Here is an 11185-nt window from a genome sequence, read left to right as displayed (position 1 = left end):
AGGCAGTAGGATTTTTTTTTTTTTTTTTATCATTCATGTGTTGGTTGAAGCTGAAAGCTGCCAGATAGCTTCTTTTCGACAGCTTGGAGTCACTCTTGGGAACAGATCCATGTATGGAAGCAAAAGCAGAAAAGCACAGATAAGCTGAGATCTAGCTATGCAAACCATGTTTAGAGACACTTAAAGAACAAGCATCCCAGGTCTTTTCTTCCTGGTAAATTTAGAGAAGCTATTACATGCAGTCCTTTTTTCATTTAGCCTGATACGGAGCTACTGGGACTTCAACAGAGGTAAGAAAATACAAATTTAAGAACTTCCTTGAACACATAAACATGGATGCTATGCTTCTGACTTTGCAGAAATATTCAAAGGAAGAAAAGCTGGCTGTCTGGGTATGAATCATATAGTTTTACTTAACAGACAAAATGTCCACCAGGATATTAGGCAAAGCCAGGAAGACAGAGAAACTTCAGCTCTAAAAGAAAGAAAGAAAACAAGAGCCGATATTCTGGAAAATTAAAATTACGTCACCTGGCTGCTTGAATGCACTGACATGGATCTTGGGAATAACTAATATTTAATAAAGTCATTCCCAGATATGTTATTGTTTCCTTTTACCAGTCTCATTCACATTTCAGTGCCTGTGTCTTGCTTAGCCCCCATCTCTTTAGAGAATAGCATCTAGAATCTAGCAATATGGGCTGAACCTAGGAAAGGTCCTGCATCCTTGGCTGCTTACATCTGGTTTTCAATCTTTCGCTGATGAATTGTGGTCATGCTCTACTGAATGGTTTCACGTGCATCTTCAGTCCCCGCGCTTTGATTTCAAAACCTCAAAATGCAGAAAGAAGCTGTTATTAGTTTTAAGCAGTTTCTGGTGTCAAAGTCTAAGGTATTGTTATTCTTCTTCACAATAGTTACTGTTTCTAGACATTTTTGTAATTTAAATTTGTATCCTGGGGCCATCTAGCTAACAACAGTAATGTAAGTTAAATATAGGGGAATTCATTTTATGCCACTGATGCCCTAGATGTCAGTGCTGATGCTGAAACATTTTGTTCATGGTTTCTTTAATTCAAGACCTTTGCTTTAAAAAGGTTTTACAAAAGGCCTTCTATGGCAATTAAATGTCTTTTATTCCAGAGTTAAAGGGGCTTTTTCTTGCAAAGGGGTACGTGTTGAAAATTATTTCTCAAGCATAAAGGTGCCTGAAAAATCTACACAGAAATAAATATGGCTATGCGTATTCTCTGAAGTACGCCTAAATGTTATAGAATAGGCTTAAATTTTCACGTGGTATATAGAATACGCTGAACGCCTCTCCACGTGACCAAATTTGGTCACGTCCATTTAGGCTATGTTTTACTTGACGTAAATCCTGAATATGTTTAGATTTCTGCGCAGAAATTAAGGCGCGATATATAGAATTTTGGGAAAAAAGTCTAAAAATAAGCTATTAATGAAATTGCTCATATTACATGTATAACACAAAAAAAGAATAGCAAAGCATTAATATCATAATGTTGTAGAAAGACAGAACAGATGATTGCGATACATATCTATCTATATCTTTATGAGATACTTAATACTAACTTAATACTGAAAAGACTAAATTTGTATTAATAACAAATTCTTATCATCCTACCATTCTCAAAGATTTTACAGTTGATAATATAACCTGTCCTCTTGTATCCTCAATGAAAATCTTAGGGGTTACAATTGATCAGTTTTTATCCTTAGAAAGTCAAGTCTCGAATGTTATCTCTAGTTCCTTCCATATGCTTTGGAAACTGAAGAGATTGTGATCATTTTTCACAAGACCAGTCTTCTGTACTTTAACCCAATCTCTTGTTCTAACAAAAATTGACCATTGTAATTCCATCTATGCTGGAATTAAATGTGACTTAAAAAAAAACCCTACAAACTGTTCAAAACACAGCTGCCCATCTAATTTAAAAATCACTGTGCTTTGCTAAAGCTACCCCACTCCTTCATAATCTACACTGGCTACCTATAAAGAGCAGAATTTAATTCAAGCTATGTGCATTGGTCCATCAAATTTTATTTGGTATGTCACCATCCTACATGAATGAACTCATTGATTTACCTCCACGCAATGCTTCCGTGTCATCCAGAGAATATCTCATTTTACATTTCCCCAGTTGTAGAAATGTATCTTACAAAACAATCCACAATGCTAACTTTTCTTATCAATGAACCAAAATCTGGAATTCTCTTCCTAAACAAATTAGATATACTAGTGATTATGTGTTATTTTGTAATTTATTGAAAACTTATTTTTGTAGCTCAGTCTTCAACAACGTTCAGTGTTGAATATTATTTAGTTCCTTATATTTCACTTCTTCCTGTCACCCCACTGAATTTGCCCCATCACTTCCTTTATAAATATTTTTATGATGTATCTTTAAATGTAACTCTAATTTATTTATTTTCTTTTATGTTTATATTGTAAGCCACATTGAACCCGAGTTCCACTTGGGCTAATATGGGATAGAAATGCCATAAGTAAATAATAAATAAAATAATATGTTTATTTATTAGGATTTATGTACCGCCTTTTTGAAAGAATTCACTCAAGGCGGTGTACAGTAAGAATAAATCAAACATAAGCAATAGACAATTACAGCAGTAAAGATGTTCAAATAACAATACAAAGTATAGCACAGTATACAACTTACAATGTCAACACAATACATAATAGAACATTTTAATAGTGTAGGGTATAAGCAAAGCTATATATGTTGTATATGTCAAATGTAAAGCTCATGAGCTGGCATATTATCTATTTTTTTGTTTTTGTTTTCATGAAACAGAAATAGAGTAGGCTACAAATTGTTAATCCAGAATGTGTCATGGATGTTCATTGTGGATATATTAAAAATCAGACTGATTGATGAGACCTGAGGCTGAGAAGCACCGATAATGAGATTTGAGGCTGACAGTCTAAGTATTGGAAAGTTAAAATGACTGCATTGGTTTCATTGACCTTATATCTATAAATCCCCTCCTGAAGTTTTCTTATGATGAGGGAGGCTCATTTGGCAACATAGCTGAGTCCTGCCTCCTGAAGGGATGGATGATTTTCAGTCAGGCCCCTATACACTGACAAACTTCTTGAACTTTCCCAATAAAAAGAACTCACACAGGGCTCCTTTTACTAAGCGGCGGTAAGCCCAATGTGGGCTTACCATTCTCTATTTAGGAAGTACCACCGGGTTACCACAGCAGCCCAGCGGTACTTCCCAACCCTACCGCACTGTCATTTCTGGCGCTACGAAAATTTGTAGCGCTGGATAGTACCAGGTGGTAATCGGGCAGTGCCACGCGCTGCTCAGTTACCACTGGGTTAGCGCGGGAGCCCTTACCGCCACCTCATTGGGTGGCAGTAAGTGCTCCCCCCTGAAATGGCCACGCGGCAACTGCCTTACTTGCTGCCCATCCATTTCTGGCAGGAAAGCGAGACCGGCCCTTTTACCACCTGCAGTAAAAGGTGGCCTCGGCACGCGTGTAAAACATGCAGGCCCCCTTTTGCTGCACCTTGGTGAAAGGGGGCCACAATTTGTAATGTCCTAACACAACATTAACTTTACTGAAGAGCTTCTTCAAAAAGGAAAACATCATATCTGATACATTTCTTCGTTGTGATTTCCAATACACAGTGACACATTCCACTACCTAAATCTGTATTTTCCTTATTTATTTAAAACATTTCTAGCTCACCTATTACTAAGCAGGTTATAACGAAAAAGCATAAAATCAGAACACAAAACAAAACAAAGCTCAGAATTAACAGATGCATCTTTAGTTTCTTCTTAAACAAAGTTCTGTAATATTTCTCAAATAATTGGGTGGTTGATTCCATAGCATTGGACCTCTAATCAAAAGTGCAGCATTTCTCATAATTGCATAATGCACCTCTGAACTACCTGGTAAGCAAAACAAATGTTTTTGTTCAGGGCGCAAAGCACGGGTAAGCTGATAAAACCTGAACACATGTCAAAAATATTTGGGCATTGGCGCAAACAATGACTTAAAAACCAAAATCAACAATTTAACATGAACATGATAATGCACTGGCAACCAGTGCAAACATTTCAGTATTGGAGTAACATGCTCAAAGCGACTAGTCCCAGCTATAATACAGGCAGCCACATTGTGCACCACCTGTAGAGCATTAAGGGGAGTTACATAAGACATCCATAACGTATTACAATAATCCAAACATATTAATACAATACTCTGCACCACAGCCTAAAACTCCACCACAGAAAGCATTCTCTGGGTTCCCTGTTGCTCCTCTTGGTTTTTGGGTCCATTGCTGCAGCAGGTGGTAAGGTTCCTCCATTCTATATAGGATTCTTCTTTGTACCTGGGAGCCACTTGAATTCATTGACTCTACTGGGTGAGCACATGGTTGGTGACTCACCCCTTTCTCCTCCTAAGGAGCACTCACGGGGCACCCACTTACCAAAATGGATTCTTGCAGACCTTCACTGACAGGGAGTCTTTTACTAAAGCTTAGCTTGAGTTATCTGCAGCAGGGCCCATAGGAATAAAATGGGAACTCCTGAGGAGTCCAGTGGTAGGGCCAATTTGGTGCACAGCGACATAGCTATATGGCTACTGACATTTTGTAAAAGGGCCCCTTAATGAATGCAATTTTCTTTCCACTGCCCTAGATCATGCTTGGTAAATCTGACAAATTTTAGTTGAAATATTTTATTGAACAAAAATAAATAAATAAAGGCAATCACATTTTGAATAGTATATGATAAAAGGAATTAAGGGGCCTTTTTAGGAAGCGGCAGTAGCCATATCATTGCATCGCCGTGCGCAAACCAACCCTACCGCCAGGCTCGCACAGGAGCCCAGCAGTAGTTCTGGTGTCTGGTGCGCAGCAATTACGGTGCTAGAAAATACTAAATAGGAGGCAGTAAGGCTCCCCCAGGAAATGGCCGCATGGAACTGTTTAACTTACCATATGGTCATTTTCCTTTTTAAAAGAAAAAGTGTTTTACTGGTGGCAGTAAAAAGAGGCCTCGGCACATGGCAAAAACCACGCGCTGATGCCACCGCAGGGCCCCTTGTATCACCGTTTGGTAAAAGGGTCTCTAAATTTGGAAATGAAATTATTTGACTGTGCTAACTAATGGTCTCACTTAATTGTCGAGCAGTGTTTCATTTCTTTCAATATTCTTTTAATTTTTATCTGAAGTGACAAGTGGGTCAACACCCAGTGAGCCATTTGCTAAATAGTTCTATCTGACTGACGCTAGTTTCCTTCCCATCTCTCAAATTGACTACTGTAATGTCCTTTATATTGGATTATTAGCACAGCAGCTATATAAATTGCAGCCGATTTAGAACTTGGCAGCAATAGTAGTATTGTGGAGACCATGTAGGGTAGGAGTTTTTGTGTGTTTTAGATGCTACACTGGTTTCTACTGGCAGCAAGAATAACATGCAAAATATTAATTCTAATATTCCATACATTAGGGGATAATGAGCCAGGTTAGTTGGCTGGCACACTTATCGTAAAGGAACTTGTGTTCACCACAGGAGCATGCATCAAAGAATATCTCGATAAGATCCAGTTGGAGACCAGTTCTTTGATCTATGGGAAAAAGCTCACAACTTGGTTGTTTCCTACAACTTAACTTTCATTGGTTGAGAAAGGAGGTTACCTTACCATTAAAATACTATTTGATGGCCTTGAGTCTTTCTACTGTATATTTGGGTTTTTGTTTAAGAGGGAAGAGATTCCATAGAAACATCTTGGGACTCTTTAGTTCTGGCTGGGCTTTGGGTTCGGGTTCAGTAATAATTATGCTTATTTGGGTGGGTTATAGGTGGGATTGTGTTTATGCTGTTCAAATGTGGTACATCATCTCAGTTATCTGAAATGGATTTGAAAAGGTAGAGGTTGATATTTTAAGCATGTACAGGGTGAGGCAAAAAAAAGAAAACTACAGGTTTGTTTTTTTTGCAATTTTCTCAGAAACCGCTTCGAATTTCAATGAAAAATGTTAAGTACTTCTTTAGTCATGATACGTATGTATTACTACTGAACAACATTTAATTACCTTAAACTATGTTGATGTTACTGACATTTTAGTGTTACTACTTAGCGATTTTTGTGTGTTAAAAATGTTCAAGCTGAAACACAGTAAAATAACATCATTCAAAAGATGCAATTAACAGTGTGTCAGAATTTTGCAGTTACTGTGAATGCTCAAAATGTCCACCCCAGCTTTAACACAGGCCTTCAGTCACTTTGGGAAGTTCTTAACGGCTTCGTCAATTGGTCCCAGTGGCAGGCTGTCCCAGATAATCTGCAGCGCTTCTTTGAGTTTGGCAATTATTTGCGGCTTTGGGTGGAGCTTGTGATAGATCTCCAACATTGTTCCCCAGACATGGTAGTCGAACGGGTTTAGATCAGGCAAATTTGGAGCTTCCAGTTCTTGAGATAATATGCAGCCACTGTTGCCTTTGCTCTGAACCATTATTCATGCAGTGTCTGGATTCTCATTTTGTCTGCTACTGACACTTTGCCTATAATTGCTGTTCCCATCCAAAATGCTTTTAAAAGAAATTATCTATAAATTATTATTGGGTCCTTTTACCAAGCTGCGGGAAAAAGGGCCCTGCACTAGTGGCGGGGGCCTTTTCCCCTGCTCTCAAGTCCTTTTTAGTGCAGCAGGTAAAAAAAGCCCCCAGACACATATAGCCATGCAATGGGGAGCCCTTACTGCCACCCATTGAGGTGGAGATAAGGGCTCCTGCGCTAACCGGGCAGCGCGTGGCAATGCCTGATTACCGCTGGGTTGTCACCGTGCAAGCCATTTCCAGGGGTTTTCTTTTTCCCCCGGAAATGGCATGCGCTCAGGGTGGGACTAAATTCAAATTGTTCAAATTCAAATTATTATTTACAAAAGTCTATGTCACTGCGACATCAAGCTGGCACCCAGGGCTTTTTTTTTTTTTCAAATAATGGTAGTTTTACAGTGGAAACATTTTTGAACACATGAAACTTGCTGGGTGGTCACGCTAAAAAGTCTGTAATTTTGCTTTGTGTTTAAAGATAATCTCATTCCACCCAGCACAAAATAAAGCTGTAAAATTTCAAGTTAAAAATTCCAAGCAGTTGCTGAGAAAACAGCAAAAAAAAAAAAAAAACTCTAAGGGATTACTTGTTTTTCCCTTACTCTGTATGTAGTCGGTGATAGTGACAAACAGAAATATATGTGTGTGTGTGTGTGTGTATTTTTTTAAAAGTTCAGCCACACAAACACGCTAACCAGGCGATAAGCGGCCAGCGCGCATAAACTGCCCATTACCACCAGGTAAGTGCCACGCGATAGAGAATATTTTCTAACGCATGTTTTGGGCACGTGTCAAATGGAATTACTGTGCGGAGGACATGGTTGCTGGGCGGTAGTTCCAATTGGCATACTTTGGACGTGCTTAGGCGCCAGTATGCGCCTTAGTAAAAGGGCCCCTTAGTTGTTAAATGGCTAAAGTTATCTGTTATGATTTGGAATATGATGTAGGGCATTGTGAGATTTATTTATTTATTTGTTGCATTTGTATCCCACATTTTCCCACCTCTTTGCAGGCTCAATATGGCTTACAATACATCATGAATGGTGGACATGTATAAGAGAATGTACATTTAGTAATACATATAGATCTTGGGTAGCATGATAATGAAGAAACATGATATTAGTGTAGCAAGCAAACATTATAAGACAATTCTGGGTATACGTGTAAGAGTTCACATTTGTTGATCTTTGTGGTATGCTTTGTTAAAGAGATGGGTCTTCAGTAGTTTGCGGAAGCTAGCTAACTCGTAGATCATTTTCAGGTTTCGCGGCAGCTCGTTCCAGAAATGTGTGCTCAAGTAAGAAAAGGATGATGCATGCATTAGTTTATATTTTAGACCTTTACAGTTGGGGAAGTGAAGATTGAGGCATGTGCGGGATGATTTTTTAGCATTCCTGGGTGGTAAGTCAATCAGGTCTGACATGTAGGCTGGGGCATCTCCACGAATGATTTTGTGAACTAGGGTACAAATTTTAAACGTGATGCATTCTTTAAGTGGGAGCCAGTGTAACTTTTCTCGTAGGGGTTTTGCACAATTATGCACTGAGGGGGCTTCTAGCACATGCTAAGTTTTAGCGTGCGCCAAACACTAGAGACACCCATATATTCCAATGGGTGTCTCTAGTGTTTAGCACATGCTAATTTTTAGCGTGCACTAAAAATGCTAGTACGCCTTAGTAAAAGGACTCTTGAATGATGATATTCAGACACTCACTGGAGAAATTATCCATATGAGCCAAGCTGCATAACTAGCATCTATAACTTTAAATAGTAAACTTATCCATTTAAAGCTATATGAGTATTTTCAGTGAGCCTAGTTGGATGAGTAGAATCACTGAAAGTCTATATAAAGTTAAAGGATTTGGGGGTAATTTTAAAGGTAATAAATAGATATAAAACAAAACAAAAGAAAATATGATGATACCTTTTTTTATTGGACTAACAATGAATTTTTTTGTTTAGCTTTCGGATCAGAAATGAGCAAATGTTGACAAATATCAGAATATATAAGTGACACACAAAAGCATTCCAATTTTATTATGGCTTTTAATGTATACATGCCAATAAACACATGGAAATGTATTGTATAAGATTAGTATTCAAAATTAATTTTCCAGTGAGAAGGAATCAACCTAGCAATTAGTATACTTTTTAATAATAAAACCTCAATAGCCTGGGGGGAGCCATAAAGTGCCACACCCCCTCCCCCCAAAATGGCCTCTGTCATAGGTTTTAGCTCCAGTCAGAAAAATTAAGCGGTAAAAACCACTCCGAGGGAGAAAAATATAGCACTCTCGAAAAATTAAAAAATGCTAGTTAGATAACTACTCACTGAACCAAAAAACAATAAGGGCCAGATTCTATATATGGCACTTAAAAAATCCGTGCGGAAAACATTTCCATCTAAGCGTATTCTATATGCAGTGCCTATATTTAGGTGTGATATATAGAATACGCTTAGTTGATAGAAGTGATTCCACTTCTGAACTCTCATCCCCCGTAATCCCACATCCCCCGTAATCCACTTCTGAACTCTCATCCCCCGTAATCCCACATCACTCCTACCTTTACTCATAGAAATATGTATACTATATGTCTTTATGCCTTAATATTGCCCTCAAGCTCCCATTGTCTCCTTCCAATGTTCAATGTTTGTGTTCCATTGTTGCACTCCTTAACGTCACTTTGATTGTCTCGCATAATTCTGCACAATGTAATCCATAACCAATCTGTAACAAATTGTACTTACATCATTCATTTCTTATTGTAAGCCACACTGAACCCGCAAAAAGGTGGGAAAATGTGGGATAAAAATGCAATACATAAATAAATAAATATTCTAGCGCCTAAAACTACACGCATCCATTTACACCAATAAAAACATGGTGTAAATCCTGGCACGTAGATTTAGCTGCAGAGGGGCATATTCTATAACGCAGATAAATTTTGGAATGCCCACGAAATGTCCATAACCACACCCTTTTTTGCCTGCGCGCATTAAAATTTAGGCGCAGTGCGTTACAGAATACGCTTAGGGAGCTGTGTGCGTGAATTCCAATTATTACCAAATAGTGCTGTTAACAACGCTGATTGGCTTATTAAGCCAATTAAGTTACATGTGTTGTTATAGAGTATGCTTGGATTTCAGTGTGGAACGCTAGTCGCGCTATATAGAATCCGGGGGTATATGCTTACAAAAAAACTAAACTACAAATGTTATCAAAAGCTAGTTTTTCACAACAGCTGTGCAAAGCAAATACTTAAAGCAAGCCTCTTATCTTAATCCAATTCCAAGGTTCCAATTGATTTAAAACAGCAGAACTAATCCAAAAGGCTTAAGCTGCTCCAGTGCTGAATACAGAAATGCGACTTTCATCTCTAAAGCAGATATTTATATGGTGGTTTGTCCTTGTGATCTTAAAATACATTGGACAAACCAAGCATATGTTAAAAACCAGACTAATGGAACATAAAAGCTGCTTAGCTACCTCTAGAAGTGAAGCTCCTATGGTGAATCATTGTCAAGAGCTGGGGCACAAGTTCGAGGATTTACGTTGTTTTGCAATTAACCAATTAAAATACAGTGGTAGACACAGTGACGTGTCCAAACAATTACATCAAAAGGAGCAATGTTGGATTTACAGGTTGCAGATTAATTTTTCTAAAGGCTTAAATAGTCCCATGGAATGGATAGCATTCTTTTGAGCTTTTTTCAATTTTTTGATTTCTTTCACTTGTGAATTTGTAAGCATAGTTGGATGGGGAGGAACTTAGGTAGACGCTGATATATGGTCGGTCACCATCTTTGCATTATGCTTTCTGCAAATTTCACTTTCCTCCTGACGCAGCACGGTGAAATGAGAGATGCCTCAAGGAGGGGTCATTTTCTGTGTTCAACAGTGACGTGCAGTCAGGGCATTCAAGGGACTCTCTGAATCCCCAGCCCAGCTCTGCCTTACCAACATGCTATTTTACCTTTAATTCAACTTGGTGGTGGTGGTCCCTTACTATTCCGTTCCCTGTCAGCAACACAGCAGCAACCATGGTGCAATGGAGTAATCCCGCCTTGCAGGGCCTTGAATGGCTACATTGAATCTCGAAAAGTTTAGGGGAATCCTGTCAGATGTGCTCAGGATTCAGGAGACCAAGATTGTCAACTGTCTGGAATTTTTCTGGATTGTAAACATTTCCTGTCTCAGAGTCAGAAGGATGGCTAAGTGTGTGGATATTTTTCAGAGTTTAGCCAACTTCAGCTCTCCAATTCCCTCCCCCCCCCCCCCCCCCCCAGTTCAGAGGCTGTGATAGAATCCAGCCAATGGGAAGGCTCTAGTCACAGGAAGGAAAGGAAGGGATGGGCTGAGTGCTGAGCACTGTTGCCAAGGTTGCGGTTTTCCCGCCCAATTGGGCGGTTTTCCATGACCCGCTGTGGGAAATTTTTGACCGTTGCGGGTTGCGGTGGGCGTGGTTAGTGACGTCGGGGCGGGGTTAGTGGCATTGTGGGTGGGGTTAGTGACATTGTGGGCGAGGTTAGTGATGTCGGGGGTGGAGCTGATGACGGCGG

General features: G+C 39.1%; 1 protein-coding gene across 1 annotated transcript in view; it reads left to right on the top strand.

Moving 5' to 3' along the window:
• The first annotated feature begins 224 nt into the window (after positions 1-224).
• The window catches only part of SLC8A1 (solute carrier family 8 member A1), an 879594-nt gene continuing 868633 nt past the window's right edge, over positions 225-11185 (top strand). The window contains exon 1 of the mRNA XM_030195912.1: positions 225-290. The gene's annotated coding sequence lies outside the window, so the exon portion shown is untranslated. The remainder of the gene's footprint in view (positions 291-11185) is intronic.

The sequence above is a fragment of the Microcaecilia unicolor genome, chromosome 3 (assembly GCF_901765095.1).
Source record: "Microcaecilia unicolor chromosome 3, aMicUni1.1, whole genome shotgun sequence".
Taxonomy (NCBI): Eukaryota; Metazoa; Chordata; class Amphibia; order Gymnophiona; family Siphonopidae; genus Microcaecilia; species Microcaecilia unicolor.
This window is presented reverse-complemented; position numbering and strand designations above follow the sequence as displayed.